This window comes from Triturus cristatus, chromosome 8 (genome assembly GCF_964204655.1).
Source record: "Triturus cristatus chromosome 8, aTriCri1.1, whole genome shotgun sequence".
Taxonomy (NCBI): domain Eukaryota; kingdom Metazoa; phylum Chordata; class Amphibia; order Caudata; family Salamandridae; genus Triturus; species Triturus cristatus.
The window spans coordinates 890,377,948-890,404,550 of record NC_140591.1 but is presented as its reverse complement, the minus strand read 5'-3'; the positions used below and the strand labels follow the sequence as shown (position 1 = coordinate 890,404,550).

Genomic DNA, 26,603 nt, shown 5'->3' with positions numbered 1-26,603 from the left:
CCATCCCACAGAACAGGGAGGGATGTGAAAAATCTGCAGAGTACCGAACAAGAGTGTTATCGAAGGCCAGTAGCTAGTGCATTTGATGGATACTTCTAAACACAGATTTCCCACCATTATATCAGATACCAAAGCAGTGCCTCCCAAGGTGGTGGGTCTGTGGCGAACGAAATGCCATGCCTATAAGTCCTGGCTAACAAGGCAGTAGTGCCTCAGGAACGTCTGGCAGATGTCCAGGACAGGAAGGCACCCCATGTGCCAACAGTGTGAGGAGACTTGGCCCTGGTTAAAAGGGCCCTCAGTCCATGTGGGAACTGCTTCTTAGCCAGTGTTTAACAGATCTTAATGCAGCGGACTATCGATCTGGAAAAGTATCCTCTGCACTTCCTTGCCTTTCTTTGCTCCAGAAGAACCCCACAAAGAACTGATCATCGACCCCATGTTCCTATCATGGTTAATGTAACAACTCAATACTTCTTAATTGTTCACCCATCAAGTTTCTCCTCCTCTTTTGAAGGGTAAGGCAGAGCAAGAACATCAGGAGACTAAAACGCAACTTTAGGTAAAAAGGTCACTCTGGTTCTCCACACCAGGGAAAAGGTGACTAGGACAGTTGTGCTAAGACAACTTGGAGTTCACTCATGTGACAAGCAATTACTGCAATAAGGCTCACAATCTTCAGAGTCAAGAGACATACAGGGCAGCTATGGATATGTTTAAATGGTGTGCACATGAGGAAATAGAGGACCAGGTTAAGGTCCAACTGTGGCATCACAAAGGATTTAGGGGAAACAAATGCGTCAAACCATTCCGAAATTGCATCAAAACAGCTGATTTGAACGAGGACAGCCTGGTTCGGTAACTGTCAAAAGGGATGACAAAATAAACTTTAACAGTGCCCACTACAAGCCCTTACTATACTAGAGATAAAGAAAAGAAGAAATCTAACAGTTTGGCCTAAACGGGTCATTACTCCGCGCAGCACTCAACGATATAAACTTGTCCCATCACCCGGTGTAGCAAAATTTCAGAGGACGCGAGGCAGCAAAGATGACATCCACACCTTTGAGAGGAAGATCAACAACTCTTGCAGCTCAGTCTACAGGTCTTGAGGTTCTTCTCGATTGCAGACAGACCATCCCATGGGACCCATGTAATATAGGCCAAGTTGGACAGCATTCTCGTGACAATCACTCAGACCAGAGAAACACGAGAGCACGATCAACTCAGTGGTCTGTAGAATTCAACTAGGAGATCATCACTCCCATGGGTTTTACCCGCTGCTCACTGTTTCAATGCCTCTCCTATTTCTTCCAACGAGAGAAGCCTCTATCACCGCAGCCTATTCATGGGTCAGGGGGTCAAAGATCAGTCGGCTGTATGTAAGCACCCTGCATTTCAACAGAGACCTCCAGCTGCCAGGAGTACAAGTATCTGTAGTATTCTTCCAATTATGCTCAGCAAACTTAACAGAATATCTGTCCTTGCTATCAAGCAGATCTAGACAGATGCTTACAGTATCCTTTTCCGTACAACCCAGTGTACAATACGTTCAAATGTTTGTGTAGAGACAGAGGGTTTGGTGAAGAAAAGATTTGAAAAAATAAGAGTATACAAGCTTACCTGCATTCACAGATAAACTCAAAAAGAAAGCAGGAGGAGGGACACAAATATAATTTCCTACCAGGGGCATAGACTCAGTATAGACAAGTGAAGGGATTTTGCCTTTGGTGCACTGGCTGCACAACAGCTGTGTCTAAACAGTTATGGATCAGTCTGGGCATGCTCCTCTGAGAGCAGGAAGATAGACCTTAAAGCCACCAAAATGGCCACTCATTTCAGTGGAACGATGACAGGTTCACACACAAACGCTGACCGCGATGCAATGCACTTTCTTGTAGAGGGGCTCTTTTCACACAACACAAATATAACAGACCAAAGAGTCCTGTGAATAAGAGAAACAATCATCCTAGCAGAAAAAGTGCTAAGATGATTGATATAACGAGTCAGAAATTTACCACAGAGCGGATAAAGGAGGAGAGACAAGGGAGGAAGGGAGTGGGGCGGTGGTGGGGGGTATGGGGGTAATCTAAATAAAATTACATTTTATACAGAGCTAAAAAAAATTAAAAAACAGAAAAGATCCAGTCTAAAAAAGTCAAGTAGTATGAACAAAAAGTATGCCAAATCAAGCTGAAGTTAAAAAGCTAACCACACACAGTAGGCAGAGTAACACATTTAGTAATAACAAACAGCAGAGTTCTTGCAAAGTATCAAGCAACAATATGGAATCACCAGCCTGCCAAAGATGCGTAATGTTGCACTTCCACAATTACAGTTCTTGGTTATTAGTTCTTCTGACCAACTGGGCTGTGGGGATCTCATAGGTCCTGAAAGAACTTTGGTTGTTTGAGACATTCCATGCAGAATCTCCACTAAACTAGGCCTTGTGCATGTTATGGGATCAAATAGGCTTCTCCTGGCAGGTCGGTATTCTCTTTCTCTTCTCAGGTTGCAGCAGCAAAGCTTTATTCAGAATTCAACAGACTGGAAGAAGTGCAGCAACCTGGGAGAAGTTCGGCTGGTACGGATACATATACCTAATACGTGTATGTAAGGAATCCTCTGTGTCCAAACCATTTGAAGCTCAAGTGGACCAAGTATTTATCAGCAATTGGAAATAGGGGGTGAGAGGGACCACATTGTCAGAGGTCTGACTTATTTAAATGTTTAAGCAGTCCTCCAGCCTCCGTCGTGCTTTTGTGCACGTTTTTCTGGCATCTGGAGAAACAAGTTACAAGGCATACAAATTTACACAGGTCCTTGTATTTTTGGGATTATAGATCAGAGTTCTGCATATACGGTTGATCCTTCAGACCAGAATAAACACTGGAAAAGAGGGAGAGGGAGTTTCACTAGAATAAAGTGAAACCTACTCAAAGGAACACAGATTGCAGACCCCCCTCCACCCAAGAGGTAGAACAGATATCAGGGAGTCTCGTATAGAAAGAGCATGTGAAGGGTGGAATGCCCACAATGGACAAAGCCAGGCTGCTGAAGGGCAGCAATCCTCTTGAGAGCAATGCATCCGGAGCTCAAATGAACCTCTTCACTTACCCAGTACATTTACCTTTTCATTTTGTTTTTAATCAATCCACACTACCGCGAGCTATCAGTGTGCTTTACAGCGCAAATCCGTAGAGAAGGAAGTCGAGTTCCAATGAAATATATCAGGGAGAAGTACATGTGAACCACATATACACACAAGAGCCACACATTTATATCCTTTGACATATGATGAAGGCAAGGGACCCTAGTTATGGAGGACTGGGCAAACCCATAATCAGTTCTCTCACATAGTTCCAAGTAAATAAAAAAATATAAAATAAAAAAGGGCCTGTGCAATACCAATTTTTTCCTTCAACCCTTGGTGACAAAGTTACAGTGGAAGAGTCAGCAGTAACCCTTCCTCAGAAGGGTGATAAACGCTCGGCAGCTCCAAGTCAGATCTCAGATGACAAAGGAAGAAAAACTATCTTTGGAAAAGTCAGTGTGCCTTGTCCTTGCTATGAGTCTCTTACTTATTGTCGTTCACAATGTTTTTTATCCCTCTAGATGGCCAGCAAGCATGCAGGCGCAAGCACAGCAACTATCTTATAATAGATTTTATAATGTATTTTTATAATCCATTACAAGATGGCCACTGTGTAACCATGTGTATGCACATCGACCGGCTCGGATAGGATTTTCTTATGATTTGATGAACCTTGAGCAATGTAACCGGGAGACAGTGGATGGTGGTGGGAGACCCATGCTGCACTGGGGCAAGTAAGTGGGTGTGGGTTTGCTGGGGCACAAAGAAAGCAATTGGGTGGGACAGAAAAGTGGGGAGAAAATCACAGGGGAGCTATTTAAAGCTGTTTGTACCTTTCCACAAACTATGCTACGATTTAAGAATAGTTGTCCAAGCCAAGAGCAACAACTAAAAAAAAAATACTATCAAATCAATGGCTAACAGGGAATAATCAAAAGCCTGCTCTGTACATGTTACTCGTATACTGTATTGGTAACATGAGGTCTCTGACAAACGGCTACAGTTGCCTGCAGGTGAGACCGAAAAAGATGGAGCACACCGAGTGAGCTAATCGTTTATTCAGTTCACTGAAGGAAAAATGCAAGCTAGTCAGGTGGGAAAAAGAAAAACAGACCTGGCAGAATAGCACACCTTCCTTAACAAAAACATATAATGTTTGTCCTAACAGGGATCACAGCAACAGGTTTCAACATCCCAACAAGTTGACTTAGAGAAGATATTACTTCCAGCAGAGGGAGTCAATTCGATGTTACTTTTGTGTTGCTGCAACATATGAAAATGAGTGTGAGGCCAAGTGCAGTGGAAGGACCAACTTTGTGCCCACTACCTCAGAAACAGTGAGGGCTCTTAACCAGGCTGTCTCGTCCTCACAAGAGAACCCTGGGAGCTGCTGTGGGGCTAGCAGTGTGGCAGTGCCCTAGTACCTGAGATAGCACAGATAGGATAGGATATAAGTTTATCAAGCGCTCAAATGCCGCGGCGTCTTGGCGCTGGTGAGTGTGGAAGTGGTGCAATCTACATTACAAGAGCTATATTGAAGCAAACAGCCAGGTCTTCAGATCTTTCCTAAAAGATTGTCGGTTTGGCTGAAATCTCATGGCTGTTGACAAATTATTCCACAACTTTGCTGCACAGTTTGAGAAGGTTCTTCCACCCCATCTTACTCACTGAATCCTGTTTATCTGGAGAAGGCCCAACTTGCTGGATCTCACGGCACGAACTGGGGTATAGGGCATTACCATTTTTTGGATGTCTTTAGCTCCTGCCCCGTAGAATGCTTTATGAACCAGGCATAACGCCTTGAATTCCACACGTTGCTGTACAGGAAGCCAGTGGAGTGCTCTAATTCCAAGCAGAGGTTGATTGGCCTCTAGGTGTATTTAGAAGCAGCCTCGCAGCAGCATTCTGCAATGACTGCAGCCTACTCATCTGGGTTTTGTTAATCCCCAACAGCAAAGCATTGCAATAATCAAGCTTGGACAGTAGAAGGGCCACCACCACGGTCTTTTGTAATTCCTGCGTAATGAAAGGGAAAATCTTTCTCAGTTTTTATTAGGAATGGCCTACAGTCAGCCAGAAAAAATGTGCCAGGTTCTGTGCTGGGTTGGAGGTGGGGCCCGATCTGGTCTACGGAGCTGCTGTGACCCCTCTGTGCTCCTACTTGTCCAATGAGTGGGCCCTAGAATTTTATGAGGCAAAACTTGAAGACCGCCTCATGTGCTGCACCCATGCACTGAACCAATGAGAGCTCTCATTGTTACAGCTAAACAGCAGTACACTAAGTGAACCAAGGCTGAGGTAGCAGCACGGACTGCCTAATGGTGGGAACTACAAAGATTTTGGTCTGGACCGCTGTTTAGTACTGAAATATAGTGAGAACGAACTAAGGAAACAATACACTCTGCAGGAAGATATTTTTGGATGGTGCAGAGTGCTGGGAGGGCCCTTCTCTAATGTACTCTGTTCACACTCCTACACGTTAACTGAGTGTAGGGAGTGCCTACTGCAGGCTGGCAGCTACAAGTAGCCTCTGTCTAAGAATGTGTGAGGGGCTGAGGGTTTCCTATCTGCTTGAGATTGACTGCCTCTCTGTCCCTGTAGACTCTGAAGTACACATTTCTTACTCTGGCCGGATACAGTAACACTGTTCAGCCTGCCATGGGGAAAGAAACAAAAGCCAAAAAAGATTGAACACAAAAATCAACTATGCCTTCCTGAGAAATTGACTAGAGGAGCTGGTAGAACGAGATTGAGAGCCACATTTTGTGCAATACACTGGACAAAACTACTTTAAAGGATGGGATGACTGCTGTCAAGGATACAGAAACTACCGTAGAATCAAAGATTGATACAGGCACAGTGGAAGTGGGCCTCCTGTATATGGTCCTTGTGAGAAGCTGGCTTGGTATATGATGTGAACTTATGCAAGTGGGCACCTTACACCAATCCAGACAACCCTTATGGTGATTTTCGTGGTCTTAGACTACCTTAGAAATCTCTAAGTGGTAGCTGTGGAGAGCAGCCTTCAGGCTTAGTCCAGAAGGAGTGTAAAGCAGCTCATTTTACCAGAACATATTCTTATTGATACAGATTACGGAAAAAAGAACCACACATTGTATTTATAAAATTATGTATTTATTATATAACACTCACTAACACATACAGTCATCTCCTAGCCTGAGATGTACACAATGCGCACAATACTTTAATAGAAACAGGTAAGTAGAACGTAATACACAGTGGTCACCAGGGGGAGAAAAACCATATACTAAAATAGTGGTATGCGAACCACAACTCGAATCAAGACTGTACCCAGAAGATGTAGAAGTGCTGGGGACCCAAAGAACCACCCACGGTAAGTAACCAGGAGCCCCACAGAGGCCGTGTGCAGAGTGGGAACACGACCGCGGGATCAATGCAAGTCAATGAGTAAGTCTCAGTTGCAATTTTAAGGAAGAACCCTTGCAGTGAACCCTGAAGGAACCCCATGGAAGACAGAAGGTTGGAGAGCCACCCCACCTGTGGATACCTTAGATACCATGATACCTGTACGAGGGATGCCGGGTGCATAGGTGTGAAGTCGGTAACCGCCGAACACGATGGAGGACTTCAGGAAGATGCCGCTGCTGGGGAAGGTGAAAGTGCCCGGTGAAACCCAAAGGTGGATTCAAGTCAAGAAGTACCTGCAATCAGAGGGGAGAGAGCCTATGCCACTTGGAAGTGGCCAGAAAGCATGGAAGACGAATGCCCTACGATGTTGAGTGCTGCAGGAGAGAGGACGGTGACCTTGGAGGTACAGCTGTGAGGACCAGGCGACATTGTGGAAGACCAGGAGCCGTTCACGAGCTGTCCAATGTCAGATGTCGAGAGGTCGGTGTCTGTCTGGAGCACCGACAAGCCCTGGCAACCTTTAAACAATGTGGAGGGTGCAGTGTCGGGACCAGCAAGGTCCAGGTGACTCACTATAAGCAGGGGTCAGGCCAGGCCCTGAGCAATCAGGGGAGCCCAAAGAATTCAAAGATGACCCTCAAGAGGACCCACAGGCTGGAGGCACTGGAGTTGCGGGGGGACCTCGAGCAACTCACCAAAGAAGCAGGTCCACGGTGCAAGTGATGCAGAGAGGGCGAAGATCTTGATCACTGGAGATGCTTGAGGTTGGGGACACTTGGAGCCCCGAGATCTAGGTGGAAGCCAACAAGCCTTTGCAACTGCAAGTCGAGGGGGCGCAAAGGGGTTCGGTTCCTGCGGCTCCGACGAAGGATACTGGTCTCAAACTTGGTGAGGACACAGGTCAGGCCTCGAGGGATGTGAAAAACCACCACCTGTGCTGCTGAGCCTTTCGGAGTCCGTGGGAGCCCAGGATCAGCAGATCAGTCAGCTTAGTAAATGCCTGCAGATGCAGGGAAGTGACTCCACTTCAAGGGAGATTCCTTCAGATGTCTTGGATGCCCACAGGCCTTGGAAGATTCCTGTATGGTGCACAGGCATGGACGTTGCAGCACACAAGCAGGATGAGGAGATCACAAGCAAAAGTAGTCTTCCCGGTTGCAGCCTTGATCCCAAGAGCGAAGTCCAGAGATCCCAGACGGTTGAATAAGTGGTGTATGAAATTAAACATATCCCACGACAAATCGGGACCATTAACCCTCTCACCTTTACCAACCTCCTTGTCAACTCCTGGAACAACGCTAATACTCAGTGACCCGCCCCCCCCCCCCGGAACCTCCCATTACCCTCTCTGAACCCTCTAGCACACAACGATACCCTCCCTCCTCTCCAGATCTCGACACTCAACTGCCTCCCCTTTCCCAACACCCAGACTTCGTGGCACGCCAGGACGATATCTCCCTCCAGCTGCACCATCTCTCCCTCGAACTCCACGATTTGAAAGCCCTCTCACTTGAATATCTCCCCTTGATAAGCTCCCACCTCTCTCGTCCGAATCTGCCCAGAGCCCCAGCTAGTGCTAGAGCTCATCTTGGCCAACTCTCTCCCCCATTATCTCTAAACCCGTACCCCTACCCAACGCAGCCTCTCGCCCAAGAAGCTCGTTGACCTGTGTTGCACCAAACGAAATTGACAACCTTCTCAAGCCCTACTCGCCCAACAGGATTCTGAAGGGAAACTTCTAGCCATTCACCCTAACCCAAACAGAGAACCCCCCCACAACCTCAGTCTCATAAACCACGACAACCCTACGAGAGTGATCATTCAGACTCCTCCCCCATACACCGGCACTATTTAAATGCGTTCTACTCAATTGCAGGTCAGCCAACAAACACGCCTCCGATATCTTCGACCTCATACAACACAATGAGATAGACATCCTACTCACAGAAACTTGGCTCAATCCCTCGTCCACTCCTATCCTAGACCTCTTGGTGCCCCCTACCCATGACATAATTTGTCTAGGCAGAGTTAAGAAGCTGGGAGGCGGCCTAGCTTGTATATATCGGCGCACACTCGTGGTCTCCCTCTCAGAGTCCTCTCAGCCAGTAACATGCGAATACCTTTGTCTCAACATCTCTAGTAACAATCATCTGGTTTGCAAACTACACACATTCTATCACCCCCCGGGGACAACCTCCCTATCATCGAAACAATTAATGGAAATCATCTTTAATGGGGGTTCCGCGCAGTCCCACATCTACCTGGGGGACTTCAACCTTTACTGGTCGAACCCGAATGACCAAGCAGTATCATGCCTCAATTCTTTCTTGAATGATCACGTGTTGATTCAACATTGTGACCAGCCTACCCATATTAAATAGGAAACTCTAGACCTCATCATCACCAAAGGACACACCATCACAATGGATTCCATCATTTGTGAGTGGTCTGACCATCACATTTCCTTCCATATCAACTTTGAGGTGTCTCTGAGTAAGGCTCAAATAAACCCGAAGATTTGGAAAAGGGACCTCAGAGATAACACAGCCGATCTAGCAACCCGCTGTAAATTTGCCCTCTCTTCCAGAGTGGACATGGACGAGGTCCATGCATTCACAGACTTCTACAACTCTTCTATCTCTAGCATCATGGATTCCATGGCTCCACTCCAACTAAAAAATGTACCTACAAAAATATCCAAACCATGGTTCAACGGCAACCTAAACTCAGAACGTCGCAATCTGAGGGCTATTGAACGTTCCTGGAGATCCACTCCATTCGCAGACCAGCTAAAAATCCTTAGATCAGCAAGAAGCTCTTATAACAAACAAATCAAGATAGCTAAGGCGGAATATTCCAGATCCCAACTTAACCAAGCTGCAAATCGCCCCAAGAAACTTTTTGAACTGGTTAAACAACAATCTGTGGAAGCCCCTAACCGATCTGACTCTGAAGTCAGCCCTCCCTCATGTGATGATCGGGCTGCTTTCTTTAAAGAGAAATCTAGACTCATTAACATGGATCTGGAAACCAGGAGGGCTCTATTGCTACCCAATGGGTCTGCACCCCCGCCTTACTAACCAAGTTTGAACCGAGTAGCCGGGGTAACAAGAACAATGCATCCTGGGACACCTTTACCCCCCTCAATGAAAGGGACATCAAAAAGGTTCTTCGGAGTATCAACCCATCTAATCACTTCAGTGACCCATTACCACCCTCCATCTTCAAAGAAATTAAGGATACCAGCTCTCCCATCTGGACAAAGATCATCAATGCTTCTTTGTCACAAGGCACAATCCCAGAATGTCTAAAAGCTGCACAGGAAACACCTATATTAAAAAAAAACTACCGCAGACAGCGCTGATCTTAACAACTTCCACCCTATCTCCAGCATTCCCACACTAGCCAAACTCCTAGAAAAATGCGTCCAGTCACAACTCTGTGCGCCCATTGAAAATTTCCATCTCCTGGACCAACACCAATCTGGCTTTTGTAGTGGGCACAGCACTGAATCGGCTTTCACTCACGTGATGAATGACATTTTAATAATGCTTTACCGAAATGAATCTTGCCTCCTTATCCTCCGACCTTTCCTCTGCATTTGACACTGTCAATCACGACAACCTCCTAGTCATTCTGGAGCATAGGATGGGCCTCTCTGGTCAGGTGCTGCAATGGTTCTCGTCCTTCCTCCAGCACAGATCCCAACGAGTTAAGGCGAACCACTCTCTCTCCCAGCCATCACCAGTTACCATGGGGGTTCCGCAAGGGTCCACTTTATCTCCCATTCTCTTCAACCTGTTCCTGGAACCATTAGCTAATGAACTAAAATTCATGGACATTCTCTTCCATATGTATGCAGATGACACCCAACTCCATCTGAAAATCTCCTCCCCTGATAACAAATTCCCTTAACTCCACCCTACTGACTACTCAAAACTGGTTAACTGAGAACCACCTCCTGCTAAACACCTCCAGAACAGAATTCATCCTCATTTCTCCCCTGAAACACACTCCTAAAATCGATCTCTGGATTAACCAACTCACGGCCTTCAACTGCTCCCCCCGCATTATTGACTCAGCTAAATCTCTAGGAATCACCCTGGACAAGCACTTTAATATGAAGACTCATATCAGCAATGTGTGCAAGGGAGCTTACCACCTTCTGAGGACACTCAGGAACCTCAAACCTTTCCTACCTCAAGCGGACTTCAAGCAAGTGGTCCAAGCGCTTGTTTAGACGAGGCTCGACTATGGCAGTGCTACGCTCTGTGGCCTCTCCAAATATACCTTGGCCCCACTAAGGGCATCACTAAACGCGGCGGCCAGATTGGTTACGGGCACCAAGCGAAATGCACACATCTCCCCGGTCTTAAAATCTCTAAACTGGCTGCCCTGTGAAGCTAGAATTCAGCTAAAGATTGCCTGCTTGTCTCACAAAGCCCTCCACTTCAAAAACCGAACTATCTAGCGCAAAAGCTAGAACTATCCGGAGGGGGTAGACCGTCTAGGAGTACTAACACCCTCCTCCTGAAACCTCAGATCTTTCGCAAAAAGAAAACATGCCAACGAGCTTTCTCCGGCTCTGCTCCAAAAATCTGGAACTCTTCCACCTGAAATTCGTAGAATCTCCTCCAAGGTTGCTTTCAAATTGGAAGTAAAAAGATTCCTCATGAATAAGTTCTTACCTTAAGATGTGTGACTGTCTGCTCTAATTGCATTGGACATACTCCAGAATTTGTTGTTAATCTTGTATATTATTATTGGGGTTTTTTGTTTGTTTTTTCTTTCCTCTCCTTCCTCTTCTGTTGTCTCATTTGCTCCCCTTCTTTGTCGATATGTTTCAGCGACTAGCCCATTCTTTGCTGACCCCAGGATTTGTGAACGGACTTCTGTGAACCCTATTTGATTCACTGTGTGTATATTCCCATTTGACTCATGTACGGAATTGTTACCTTCCTTTCCTTCAAATTGTAAAGCGCTCTGATATCCCTCGGGATCAAGTTCGCGCAATATAAAACTTTAGAAATAAAATAAATAAATATTAAGCTCTTAAATAGCTTTCTTTCCGAGGTCTATGACCAGGAAGATTTTAACCATTTATTGACTTAGCCAGGATTAGGAATTCAATTTGGAATACTCATAAGGGTCATGCAACACTTAATTCACCATCTTGAAGATGGTCTAACGGATGCATATACCAAAAAGACTGAAACGTTGACAACCTTATCTATCTCCTCAATGATTTATTTTCCTAAAGGAATTGATTTCTGTACTGATCAGGCACATTTTCCGTTTATGTATTTGTGTGGAATAGATGCTCACACTAATGACCCGGAGGTATAAATTATTGCATATCATCTGTTAACCTTGGTCATTGTGTATTGTTCCAGTCTTTTGTACCCTTTCTTGTTTACATTTAAAAAGTTTGTATCTTGAAAAACTCACATCTGTTCGAAGAGTATCACTGATAGATTTATTGTGACACAAACTAATTGAATTATTGATTGTTCAATTTTAAGTTACCGGCAGGGACTTACCAACATTGTTGTGTATTTCAAATTGTCGAACTAAGTACACTGAAAGAAATCCCTTGCAGGCACAGTTACTTATCAATAGATAAGTTACCCAAGCCTCCAAGGGTCAATTGGGTTCCTCACTTTTTCTTGTTGCCTACGTAGTACAGCACATGTCATTTCTGGCGGATGACACCGCCCACACGGAGCCGAACAACGCTAGCTACCAGCGTGCAGGGGTACTGCTCAAAAACTTCTAGATACAGTCTAATGCCTGGGGAATGTTCTAAAGTAAGGAATCTGCTGCTAGACGCCACTATCAGATATGTATATTAGTTTGATGAATCATTGTTTTTAGGTCTCGCCTGACCCAGCGCATGCGCTGGTCTGGCGAGACATTTTGTGAGGGCTCCAAAAAGTGCTACCAGGCCAACCTAGAGTTACAGTGCATGTGCGCGGGCGTCGCGCTTTACAGCGATTACTTTCACTTTTGCCGCTTTGATGTTCTCCGTGAGGCTTCAATAGATTGCAGCAGTTAAAACAAGCATTGGCACAGCCAATAGGTCTCGCTTTTGGGACCTTATAAGTGTTTAGTTATGCAACTATTGCATGGCTAATAAGGTCCCAAAGGCGAGACCTATTGGCTATGCCAATGCTTGTTTTAATTGTGTATTGTTTTGCAACTCAAATGATCAAACTTGCTTAGACCGAGGTCCCTGGATTCCGATAACTTAATGGGGGTCTGTGGATTCCAATAATGACTCGGGGGGGGGGGGGGGGGGGATCTCTGATTACTTGTGTGTATATTTTAATAATGTTTCATGGCAACTTAAATAAATCAATGGAAAACCTATATAATAAAACAATTGAACAATTTCTATAATTTGCCAAATAAAAATGTAATACATCCACAAAGATATAGAACAATTCGGATTTATTTTTTCCATAAATCCTGGTCTCTCCGAACTTTCTTTTTATATAGAGAAGGTGGTACAGCAAGTATATTTAAGTTCTTCAGGCACCTAAAGTTAGTAATGGGTGGTAGGCAGACCAATAACGGTCCATTAATCTTTCAGGCCCAATCCAACATAGTATGCTCCACAGTTAATCATATCACAACTCGTCCGTTATAAGGGATCAGTAGACTTGTTTCGGCCATAATAATTTGAGGCCTCTTCAAGACAAAAGGAAAACAAAAATCTCAATTGCATTCGCTAAATGAGCCACTAGAAAAACTGGTAGGCCCCACTAAAACACTGAATCAATCAGGCAAGCCAATATGTAGTTATATCACCTTCTAAAAGCTTCTGCTGTCTTGATGCTCCATGTTTGTTCACTCAAGGAGAATATATATTTGGCAACTCACTGTCTCAGAGCAAGAGCTTCCTCCGTTCAGCAACCACCATCTACACCATACACCGTGTGGAACCGTATATTGATAGCCCGGGGGTGGTGGGGTTACAAGGGCAAACCCCTTCTTTGGAATATATGTTCTGTGATGTGTGAAGGGCTATAGCCAGACCCAATATAGCGCAACTATGGGGAGCACCCATCCCGCCCCGCATTGAGAAAAGGGGTAACAATATGGATTGGTGTATGGAAGCTGAAATGTTTGGCTGCAAGGGACATGACTGTCAGGACAAATTTGAGAAGATAAGGGGCCCATGGAAGAGCTAGCGGGGACAAGTGTGAAACTCTATGCATTGGGGCAAATGAAGTACCATTGACATGGTGTGAACTGCCAATGTGATATAACGCAAAAGTTATGTTTAATATACCTGCAGGTGGATCTGGGAAACGGTCCACCTGCATGCTGGGTTAAATGGCTGCCTTGTAACATGCAATGTTGTTATTAATCTAATAAAAAGTTTAGAAAAACATATGAATGCAGTACCTTAAGAAATGAGTGGCCTGAGACCCAATGTTTCCAGAGATCAGATAAGGCACGTGCAGCAGAACCTTCCATAGCAATGCCAACACTGCACTCAACCTCTGAAATATGTTTCATGGAGGCTAACGAGATCAAATGGATTATGGCTTTTCGTGAACAAAGGTCTGTTATACTCAGAGGTCGAAGTGGGTGGAATTTTGTGCCAATGCTTTTTGCATTTTACAAAAACAGGTTTTTTTCCTCTTAAAATACAACCATCCATGAACGGTTAAATTCCTAACGTTGAGACACCGTGGATGGTAAGCAGTCTCTAGTGCTATGATTTTGAGGAAGGCAAGGGCTTACCTACAACAAGCTAGACGAGTCTCTTCAAAGTTATCTCAAAGGCAGTGAAGGGTGGTACTGCTCCACAGTTAAGATTTTTTTTTTCCACCCCGAGGGTGAGGGCAAACTGGACAGCCGATAGAGACCTGTTTCGGCACCTGCTTTTTAGAACTGCAGGTGCTGAGCACGGGCAAGACCCAGGCCACTTAAAGCCCTGGACAGGCAGCTAAACAAGGAACAGGCCTTCTTGCCAACATGTCTGCTGTCTGAAAGAAATGTGCACAATTGGTTAATCTGCAATGTAAAGGCTGCTCGGAAGTCAGTAGTGGCTTTAATTGATGGAGTTCACTCAAAGCTTTGTGTAGGTAGGTTTAGCAGAAATAGGAGGGTGTTACCAACTAACCCGTAGAGTATGTCTTTAATAGACAGTTATAAAATATTGGTACTGGGTTGAATCTTACTAAAAACTAAATTTTGGCAGCACTTTTTTTGATCGAACCTAAATCTTGTTTGCATAGTTAGTGGCAGCCTACTTTATACTCTATGTAAAGCAAGCATAAAATAACTTACATATTCACAGTGCTTTCCGTCACAGGTTGGGACCTCAAAACACTACAAAAACACACAAGTCGCTATTCCCCACTTCACCAACCAGAATTGAATTCTGTGGCTATCTGTTACATACACAAACATGCGCAGCGATAATATTACCCAATACAGGGTTCATACCATAGAATAAGTACATCTCTAACGGATTAGGTTAACTTGCATTTATTTTTCACTTAAGGTGTGCGTTTTTTTATTTTTCTATACAGTTACCTGCAGGTGAAAGACCAACAAAAAGATTTTTTTTTCTCTTCACACATTTGATCCCATTGCCACGCTCACTGACGCCCGCCGCATTGCGCGCACAGTTTCCATACTTTAATGCACGTCGAGCGCTGGTTACAATTAAGACAGACAATGAGCAGATTACACGCAATGCAGAGACCGATCTAGCGTTCCATCGCTACTGTGCTGTATAAAATGCAAACCAGAAGTCGAAGGCAGATGTATATCAAATACCTTCAGCTGTTTGGGAAACCCGGCCTCATGCTAGCTAAGTCCGCAATGATGCACGCACTTTAAACGACACCCACTGCACACATCTATCTATCAGGAGATTTACATTCCTAACTGCAAAGCAGCTTGACTCCATTTTCGGCGTACGTGGGTGGGATACGCGCCTTTCAGAGTTCCCGCATAAACATCGCTATTAGCATCACTCCCATCATGTTCCAGCTTCGGAGGACGCTGTGGCTCTTAACATGGCACTGACAAAAGTCCCCTGTGGATTTTCTGCCTCCGCCACCCCCCAGGGTGGTTGCATGGATGTCTCTGAAGTGCAATCAGTGTGTTGGGACCCTGTTACAAGTGCTCGATCCATTACCTTAATGCAATCGCCATTAGTTCTTACTATATATCCATGAGGACCCGTACATATCGTAGGACAATTATGAAAGATGGCAGCCTCAACTCGTATTGCACTGACTTGCTTCTCTGCTGCCTAACAATAGAAAGGAGGGCCACTTCCTCCGCCCCCCCCCCCCTTCATTCGAAAACCGATCCAAATTCTTCTCCACCAACATTTGTCGATGCCTCGCAAAAAAGTGGGCCACAACAAACCTGATACAGCACTGTTAAAAATCAGACAGCAAGACACCACAGCTGTGACCTTTAAAGAGAAGGATCCCAACAGGTGGCTGCGGCAAAAAAACAAATAATGGTATTGAAGTCATCCTGAGGCAGACTGGAGGGGAGAACACACTGCCTGCCAACTGACGACTGAAAGCAGAGAGGTTGCTGGGAGAGGAACAAGGTAACATTAGCAACTGATTGTCTAAGATTTTCAGGGTAGTCCACAGACTAGGTCCTTCGCTACTTCTGCAAAACATCCACACACACCCCCATCAAGTATTGATGAAAAAAAAAAAAAAAGGACAGCGTACAGGGTCAGCAGACAGAAGTGACAAAGCTAACACGGACTTGGACAAGAATCGGAGTGTAATTTGTTGGAATGTGGGGAGGTTAATAAAAGCAGTGTGTGAGCCTGGCGGTCAAGAATTGCCATCAGCATGTGTAGCGTTGCCTGCTCACCTGAAGCAAAATCTCCGGCCACACAAGCGTCAATGGCAGGTACACTGGAATTATGCGGCAGGGGAGGGCCAAATTATGCGGCAGGGTGGAGTAAATTTTGCGGCAATAAAAGCCAAATTATACGGCATTATGAGGTACATATTTTGTGATGGACATTCTTAAACTTGTTAGCACTGTCTGGCCATTAGTTAAATCTCATTAGTATCAGTTTAACACCCAATTGACCAGTGTCGCTGCGTTTTTTGCAACTTCTGAATAGTTTTTTTTGTTTGTAAAAAAAATCTGCAGATTTTGCGACAAAGGATGGATTAAGTGCAAATTTGCAAATATACAATTATACGATAATTGCCGCGGCCGCACAATCGCATAATTCCAGTGGCCCTGGTCAATGGAGTCAGATATGGTGAACAAGCTCCCTCTAGAAATAAATAGCAAAATATGCGGGATTGCCACTCACGGGAACAAATGCAATGGCGGATTACCGCCTTTGGGGATCGAGGCATCCAACCCAAATGAACTTGAGCCAATTGTCGAGCTGCAGACATTTATAAGGCACACCTCATTAATGCAGAACGAGCTTAGCTTATTATTTTTTCTAAAGAAAGATGTGTTAATAGGAATCTTGTATTTATTATTCCCACTGCTAAATATTCTGTTACACTGGAAAGAGAAACCTAACACGTCGAGCTGGAGTGACAGAATGAATTGCTTTAAACTCCCTAATTAGATTTACCCAACATCAATCGTCTCAAGTTAGTCACAGCTTTGCTCAACCTTCAACCCTGGAACAAGCCGCTGTCCTGACAGAGAGGGCAGCTGTGACCAGGGCGGCAACCTTTCCGTGAAAGACAATCACCCAGAGCACGGCGTTTGAATGCCAGGCGGCGGCAGAAAGGTATGCCGTGGCCACGGCGGTGACCCCCGCTTCCCCCCGCCGGCACCTAACGTTATGAAGCAAGATGAACACTATTAAAAACCGTGTCCCTCCATCCCCATGTTTCAGCTTCATGCACCCATTGCAAGACCGAATGAGGAAGGGTCGTCAGGCTAACACCCACACAGCCCCCACCCAAACGATATTCTGAGCGGAACATGCACAGGATCATTTTCCTGTCAGCCCCAGAAGTGGCAGACACTCAAGCTGGTTAAAGGCTTCTCATTCTCGACTATAAGAAGTTAGGAAGACGGGTTCAAGGATGGGAATTCCCACGCCTGCAACAAGCTTGGCAGCAGTTTCCACCAACAGCCGACATAACAGGGAGGTCAGCCGTTTACAAGAGCACCCCGCAGCGCTGGAAACAGAAACAAGCATTGGTGAATGCATTAGGTTTCACCTATGTGATTAACCCCTTCACCACTAGCCCCTCCCCAGGGCCACACTTTTTTTTTTTTTACTATTTGGGGTAGTTTGCGCTTAGGCCCCCATTACGTTTTGTCCACGCAAGGTATCTATGCCAAATTTGCATCCTTTTCTTCCAACATCCTGAGGATTCTAAAGGTACCAGAGGTTTGTGGATTCCCCTGGAGGTGACAATACAGCTAAATGTGTTTTTGGGGGAAAGGATGGGATAAAAGTGCTGCAGATGAAAGTGTCTTGCTTCCTTCCTTCAAATGGTATCAACGAAGGGGCTGGCATGCTAAAATCACCATCTTCCCAGCTTTCAGAAACAGGCAGACTTGTCTGAAAACCAACATTTTCTACACAGTTTTGCCATCTTACTGGGACATAGCCTATTTTTCGTGTTTTTAACCTCATTCCAGTTAGTGTCAAATGAAAAGAACTCAAAGGCAGACCTTCCAGTATGCACCTCAGGCTAGTTTCGTTTGAGAGTCCTGCGCACAAAAGCTCCAGCACCTGTCGTTGTGCGGTGCCCCTGTGTTCCAGATCTTTGATCGATAAAGCAAAAAAGGAGGTGCACCAGGTAAGAAGGTTCAGTCAGTCTTGTTTTTTCAAAACCATTATTTGCACTTTTTTCATCATTTCTAAGTCCTTATTTACACATAGTGCTCAGCCAACGCGTTTCATTCCAAACAGTAGGAACGTCATCAGGGATTAATCATTAACGTCGGTAAATTCAATCTCCACAGACCTCAATCTCCTTATTCCAGTTCAGTGTGCTGGCAAATTGGATATTTCCCAAGGCAACACCGTACCAGTTTCCGAATACCCTGATACGGATCCTTCTTCTTTGAATACAAATTAAGGAAGAAGCAGGCTACGTACCAGGGTATTCGGAAACCAGCACGTTGATGCCTTGGGGAATCCCCAATTTACCAGCACACTGAGCTGGAATAAGGAAATTGCGATATCGGTGGAGAATGAATTTACTGGCGTTAATGATTAAGCCCTGATGAAGTTCTTACTGTTTGGAACGAAACGCGTTGGTTGAGCACTGTGTGTAAATAAGGACTTATAAATGATGAAAACAGTGCAAATAAAGGTTTTGAAAAAACAAGATTGACTGGACTTCCTTACCTGGCACAACTTTTTAGGTCGAGCCTAGACAGCGCATGCGCTGTCTGCAAGACCTGAAGTAAAGACAATACGGCGTGTAATCCTGCCTGCTGCTTGGCATTGGTTCACTCCCATATCCTGGCTCCTTATTAGTTGGTGCTGGCGAAACATCATTTCCGTTATTAGCCCAGCAGCACCGACCAACTACAGTTTCATCACACTGTAGGTGCGGATGTGTTTTGTTTGGGGACAACTTATTTTTACCATGACGCCCGCTTAAGGGGCCGCCATGCACATAGGTTTTATGTACACTGCCACCCTGCTTAGTTTCAGCACGGCGCCTGCTCTAATATTAAAAAACAAACATCACATACGTTGCAAGCCAAGGCTCTGCCTAATTTTAGACAATTTTTTTATGAATGGGGGGCACTAGTATTGGTTTCCGGAACAGGGAAATGTCTTACCTGCTCACATTTTACTAAAAACAAAGCTACTCTTTGAAGCATATAATTATAAATGCTGTTCCTTTTTCTACCGAGGCTCGGCCGACATGCATGCTCGCCATAAATCACATCATCTCCCTGTGGCACCCCCACCTCCTCCCGCACGTCACTACGGCTCCGACAGTAACTCCAATTGTATGTGGCCCTTTGCATTGGGAATCACATCCTTAAAATACAATGTGAAAGGCTGTTGGAGATATGTGCACTTCCTGTTTTAACGTTAAGCAATGTCGGCACACAAGTGTCTTCCCTTTGCAGTCTGTATTTTAAAATAGTAGTCTGATCCAATGGAAAGGAGAGTGGCCTGGTGGTCTAAGCTGCAGGGTCATGGTTCCAGTCTCTCTGAAGGAATTGGTTCATGTCCCACTGCTGCCAGGTATTATTTTCTACTCCAATGACCTATCGTTTTTGAATGATGTTTAGGACATTATCTTATCTGGTTTCTTCATCAGAAAACTACATTACAAAAACATTGATACTATTGTTAACAGTTGCAAATGATCGTTTCAGGACTCGTTGCTTTCCCTTTGCCCTCGCATAAAAAGGAGGCAGCCCTATAAGGATAAGGAGTCTGTCTGTTGATCTGCTTAGCCATATGTTTTTTCTTGCAGTTTTACATAGCGCAAACTCGACCCGAAAGTGTCAGAGCGCTTTACAAGAGTACCAAATTGCATGGTTGAAAAAATTACACCAGGTACACTTTGCGTGTACACCTAAAATATAAATGCATATAGCAACCTGCATGTATATACCCTAATGTTGTAACGTCAGTAAATGTTAAAATGTTGAACCTCTGAATCTTTGAAGCTATCCAAATGGTTGAAGTATGTAGCTGTGCACACTCTGTTTTCCTCAACTCTCAGCCCCATGTTTTTTTTGTTTATATACAACACCACTACAGTTGCGCAGAGGCCTTTATATGCACTTAGCACACAAACATACACTTGCTCACGGCAGAACTTTCCCTCATAAAACTGCACTGTAGCTCTAAAGTTTGTCACTCAGCGACTCTTTTTGGTTTATGCACACACACACACTTATCTCACAAACACATTCCATTAGCTCTCTTCATTCTATCTCTCACACACACTTACCTCTCTGGTTTTAACTCTCTCTCATATACACACACAACCCTCTCGCAAATCTTCATTCCGCACAAACCACATTCCCAGTTTCTTTCTTCCTCTCACATACACACACATTTCTTTCTCTCACCCTCTCTCGCTCTAAAGCACAAAGTATCTCTCTCTCAAACACCTATTCTTTCTCTCAAACACCCAGAACCCCTCTTTCAGTCACATTATATTCTCTTACAGAAAACAAAAGTTCTCTTACTCTCAAAAGTACAAACTACAAACTCCATCTTTTACCTCTCTCAAATACAGCAGCTAAAAACGTGCTCCTAGTCCAGCTAGTTTTTTATTGCAAATTCCACCAGAATCCAGTGTAAAAGGTACAATATACAGACCTATTTGTTGTGAGCATGGTGAAACAGATTGTGCCTTATTAATGGAATGTGCAGGAGTAAACAAAAGTGTTTTTTAATTTTGGGACCCTTTCAAAAACAAATGCCTAGCTCTGGTTAATGACAATTAATGCGGGCATTTACTGCCCGCATATACGCACTTACATATATCACATTACTCCCTATATTTCTCTCTTAAACTTACTCTATATTTATAACCTGCTTATCTCTCCAAAAATCTATCTCACATTTATAAAACCTTCATTAGTAAACTATCTATACACCATCAATCTCTGTTTCTCTCCACCTTTCTCTAACACTTTGTTTCTCTCAATTTATCTGTCTTATTCTCTCTCTCATTTTACTATTTCTCTTCACACTACCTCTCACTTCGTTCTTAAAATAGCTCTACCTATTTCTGTGTTCCACATTTTATCACTGTTTCTCTCACTCTTTTTGACTCTCGCGCGCTCTTTAGGCAGCAGAGCTACTGGCATTGTAAATAATGTGTGTTAGATTTTTTTTTGTTCAAAAATATCCCAGCACTAACATAAGTAATAAAAGAAAATACACAAAGCAAGGAAAGGGTGCAGTACCTCAGGCTGTTACTAGGTGTCCCTGTGGAGTTGTAAAGGGACCTCTCTATTAGCCACATAAGGTACTGCATCCTTTAATGCAACTATTAAAAAATAAATTGCAGCTCAGCATACATTTCCATTTGTTTATCTTTTATTACTTATGCTACTGCTGAGATATTATTTGAAAAAAACAATTAACCAATATTAACAGGTGCAACGACAATAGCTCAAACTTTCATAAATGCGAGATCTATTGCATTGCAAATGCTAGTTTGCTTTATCCTTCCAGTTAGTTGTAGAAATGGGTGTGAAATCAATGGATCCCGGAAAGCTATGCATTTTTTTTTTTTTTTAAAGTAGACAAAATTCTGAATTCAGCAAGGGGTCATTTGTATAGATCCTTCTTGGTTTTCCTATGGAAAGGAACAGTAGAAATAAGAGTATATTGACATTTTGTTGAAAAAAAACAGCCACTTGTGCCTACATTTTCAGTTGTAACTTCTTCTAACTCTGGTAGATTTTTTAAAGCTATATACCGTTACATCCTCAGGACCCTTCTGGTTACATGCATATATGATGCTTGTAGGTTCACTAAAAACCCGAGGTACCCAGAGCCAATAACTGAGTTCCACCTTGCAATGTTTTTTCATTGTGTACCGGGTATACAGTAATTCATTTGGTAAAATATAAAAAGTGAAAAGTATGTATCAAGGAAACGTATGGATTTCTGAAATTGGAACAAGATTTGGAGACTAGAAGCAGTGGTTATTTGTGCATCTCTGAATTTGTGGGTACCCATATTAGCATGTGAATTGGAGGGTATTGTTCAAAATGACCTGTTTTACACACTGTCTTACATTTAGAAGTCAGAAATGCATAGAAAGACAAATAGTAATAACACTTGTTCTACTATTCTGTGTTTCCCTAAGTCTCCCAATAAAAATGGTACTTCACCTGTGTGGGTAGGCCTAATGTCTGCAACAGAAAACTGCCTGAAACGCAATGTGGACACATCCCATTTTTCCAATAGAAACTGACCCTTTTTTTGCAATGTGTTTAACTGTGGCTTTTGGGCCCTAGCTCCGCCGGCACCTTGGGAAACCTAGCAAATCTGTACATTTTTGAAAGCTAGACATCAGGATGGGGGGGGGGGGCACACAAATTGTGTGGCTGTGACTAGGTTCTTTTACCCGGAATCCCTTGCAAATCTCAAACTTTGTCCAAATAAAACATTTTCTTAACATTTCTGTGATGGAAAGTTCTGAAATCTGCAGGGAGCCACAAACTTTCACCCACCCGGCATTCCCCCAAGTCTGCTGATAAAAATGGTGCCTCACTTGTGTGGGCAGGCCTAGTGCCTGCAAAAGGAAATGGCCCAAAACTTATTGTGGAGACATCAAAATTATTTATCACAAAACATCCACGTTTTTTGTCCCGGACTCGACGGCCACCTAGGGAAACCTTCCACAACCAGACATTTCTGAAAACTAGACACCCGGGGGGAGTCCAGGGAGGTGTAGCTTACATGAATACCCCGATATTTTCTTAACCAGAACCACCTGCAAACCTCAAATTTAGCTTAAACAAAATCTAATTTTCCTCACATTTCTGTCTGGGATCTCCGTGCCAGCACAAATTTCCTACCACCCAGCGTTCCCCTTGGTATCCCGATAAAAAGATACCCGCCTTGTTTGGGTGTCCAACGCAGAATTGCCTAAAAAGTATATATATTAAAAAAAAAAATATATATATATATATATATATATATATATATATATATATAGCGCTTAGAGCTCGCTGTGCTATCCGCTCAATATCTATGTTTTTGTCCTTTCCCAGTCGCAGGCCCTTGGCCCACCCACACAAGGGAGGTATCATTTTACTCAGGAGAACACTGGGTGGTAGGAAATTTGTGCTGGCGTGGTGATCCCAGACAGAACCGTGAAAAACGTGATTAAAAAAAAACAAACTATAATTTAGGTTTGCAAGGGATTCTGGGTAAAAAAACTATTGGGGGTCCATGTAAGCCAAACCTCCCTGAACTTACCCAGGTGTCTACTTTTCCAGAAATGTCAGGGTTTGTTAGGTCTCCCTAGATGGCCGCCTAACCCGGGACCAAAAACGCAGGTGCCCAACTTCCAAAACCAGGTCGTTTTGTGATGCATCACTTTGATGTCCTCACAATATTTTTTGGGCCCTTCCTCGTCATGGGCTCTTGGCCCACCCGCACAAGTGAGGTAGCATTTTTATCGGGAAACCAGGGGGAATGTGGGGAGGGGGGTAGGAAATGTGTGCGGACCCGGTGATTCCACAACTTTCCCACTCATAACTGAGGAAAATGTGATTTTTTTTTAGCTTAAATTGAAGTTTGCAGGGTATTCTGGGTAAAAAAAAAAACAAACAACAACTTTGGGGGATCCATGCAAGCTACACCTCCTTGGACATCCATGGATGTCTACTTTTCAGAAATGTCTGGGTTTGGTAGGTTTCCCAAGATGGCCGCTGAGTCCAGGACCAAAAATGCAGGTGCCCCCTTGCAAAAACAGGTTTCGTCATAGATAGGGGGCAACTGTGTTTTTGGTCCAGGCCTACGGCTATCTGGGGATACCTACCAATCCCAGACATTTCCGAAAACTAGACACCCAGGGGAGTCCAGGGATGAGTGGCTTGTGTGGATCCCCCAACATATTCTTACCCAGAATCCCCTGCAAACCTTATATTTAGTTAAAAAGTCACATTTTCCTCACATTTGTGTGTGGAAAGGTTGTGAGATCACTGCGCCGGCACAAATTTCTCACCACCCAGCGCTCCCCTCAGTCTCTCGAAAAAAGTTATACATCACTCTTGTGGGTGCCCAAAGCAGTATAAGCCTAAAAACGTATGAAAAAAACTGCCCCTCTGGAACAACTTCGGTTCTCCCTCAGTTTTTCATTTTATAATTTTTTTAAATAATTTTTGGGTCTTCAGTTATACCACAAATCTGATCCAAGGACAGACTACTTTGCACAGACCAAAACTACTTTATATTTATTCGGCACAGGCAGGTTTACTGCTTTGCCCGGATTCACAGAATATTGAACTGAGGCCGAGGTTCAAACCTCGTTATCCATGTCCTAGAGTCATCAGATCTATCCACAAGTCCAGTGAAAGCTTGGCTCGTTTTGTGCTTCAGCCGAGCCACAGCGTCTGGCTCAAGGTTTCATTATCTCTCCCACCTCCATCGAAAACCCTTGGGACCACTCCAGGCATAGAAAATGTATGTCTTCGAATACTTACGTTTTTCAAATATTCTTCAGTAGGCCACACGATATACGGTATTTGTGGTTTTACCAATGGTTTTCAAGTATTTGGGGCATAGTTTTTGGTTAAAAGGGGAGACTTTTTGCCTTTCTAACGATATGCTTGGGCCCTCTGCCAACTTATTTAAAAATGTCTCAAATAAATTAAAGTTCGTCTTTGGGAGCTTGTGGCGTTTTCACTTACTATCCATTGATTAAGGGAATAAGATTGAGTGCAGACTCAAGGTCCCTCTCCAGAGTGGCACAGCTGGAAAAAGTAGAACTCTGTTGCCAACCTTTAAGTGTGTGTGTGGACATCTAAGGACGAACAAAAGTAGAAGCTAATGTGTTAACGAGAGGCTGAAAATAGTCCTCACTTAAGTGAGCATGTACACTAGCACAAGTGCTTTAGTCTATCCACAATGAAAAGCATACTTTTAGTCACGGGGCACAAAGGAACACCAGGTACATGTTTTGATGGCTGACCAAGACTAGCCTCCAGACATAGGAATAACGAAACCTGAGTGGACTCCCCTGTTAAGTAGGCGGAGGCCAAGGCAGATGCTACTGCATCCCAACTTCCTTTGGCATATAGCCTACCAGAATTAAAATTCATAACCATATTATAAAATAATCTAATAACTGTTACTCTGACCTTTCTCATTAGGATTTTTCAAACTAAAAAAACATTGAAAATGCTGTACTTTTTTGTGAAGAATCACTAGCATTTTAGGAGGTCAATGGCATCAACCTTGTTTTCAGAATAGAGAAGACAGTATATGTTTAATTAACAGGGTTGTAACCTTTTTCTCTGGTACATATGACCCGTCCCTTTCACTTGACGTTGCTTAAGCCCTCATTACGAATGGGTCGATACTTTCCTAGGTTTTCAGGTATGCGGCAACGCGTTCTGGTTTTTAAATCACACCCACTACGCACCAGGTGTTATAAAAACGATTCTCAATTTATATTTCATAAGATCAAATCTGCAGCAATTAAAGGGAGCAACAATGCCCAGTGATTACCGGGACATGCAGATTTTGGTGCGGGAAGCACTCAAATCTTCTTTTAATGCCCCATTTCATGGACAAAACTCGAAATGAGCGATTGTCACCACTTCCAATACATTCTCAACACCTCAGTATCAGATTTAATCGATACTACGACACTCGTAACGAGGGCTTTACTCTGGTGTAGCATTAGTCATCTCTATATCATGGCCTAGCTGAGCTGATCTGAAAGGTTCAGTCTTCGTTAAAGAAATTGTTCTATTCACCTTGACTCCCAGCTACGTTCCGCTCTGTACGCCATACTCCATTTATGTCACAACGTATCAATGCGAGTTTTTGCAAGACCAAGCCTGTTTAACATGTGTGGGCTGCAATTAACTTATTGTTGTTTCAGCCTGATACGTGGTGACAGAACAAAGTTAAATTGCAGTGACCAAGTGCTACGGAGCGCTGCTCTGATTAAAGCGTTACAGCCCGAGCACGTGACATGAAAACACCGGCAAGTCAGAGGAAATTAATAGCAACGCCTTCGTTTGTTCCAGCAATTACGATCAGCATCATTAAGCAGGGAAGCAGCAGCTGTCACTTTCTGTTGCTTCAAGGTTTCACCAGTGAAATGTAGTGTAAATCCTTAACAGTCTGTGTTGAAAATGGATGTCCGTAGTCCGGCAGAAAAAAAGAGTTAAGGTCCATGGACGGTTTGGGAATTAGACACTGTTAACATCGATAAACATCAAAATGGTTGTATGAGAAACTAAATATAAGGTCCCATATTTAAAAGGCCACGGTGATCCAACGCAAATTAGGCCTGGGCGAAATATCAATAAGGCCAATTTCATGCCAAACTTGCCGCATGAAATTCCTGAAAGACCGACATTATGCCACTCATAATTATGCTGCAGTTGGCAGCAAAATTACAGTAAGTGTGCATAAAAAAAAAAAAAGAAAAAACGAAATGCGACC

General features: G+C 43.9%; 1 protein-coding gene across 1 annotated transcript in view; it reads right to left on the bottom strand.

Annotated features, from left to right (window-relative positions):
- POLA1 (DNA polymerase alpha 1, catalytic subunit) overlaps positions 1 to 26,603 on the bottom strand; it is a 2,011,520-nt gene that overhangs the window by 1,300,551 nt on the left and 684,366 nt on the right. The window lies entirely within an intron of this gene.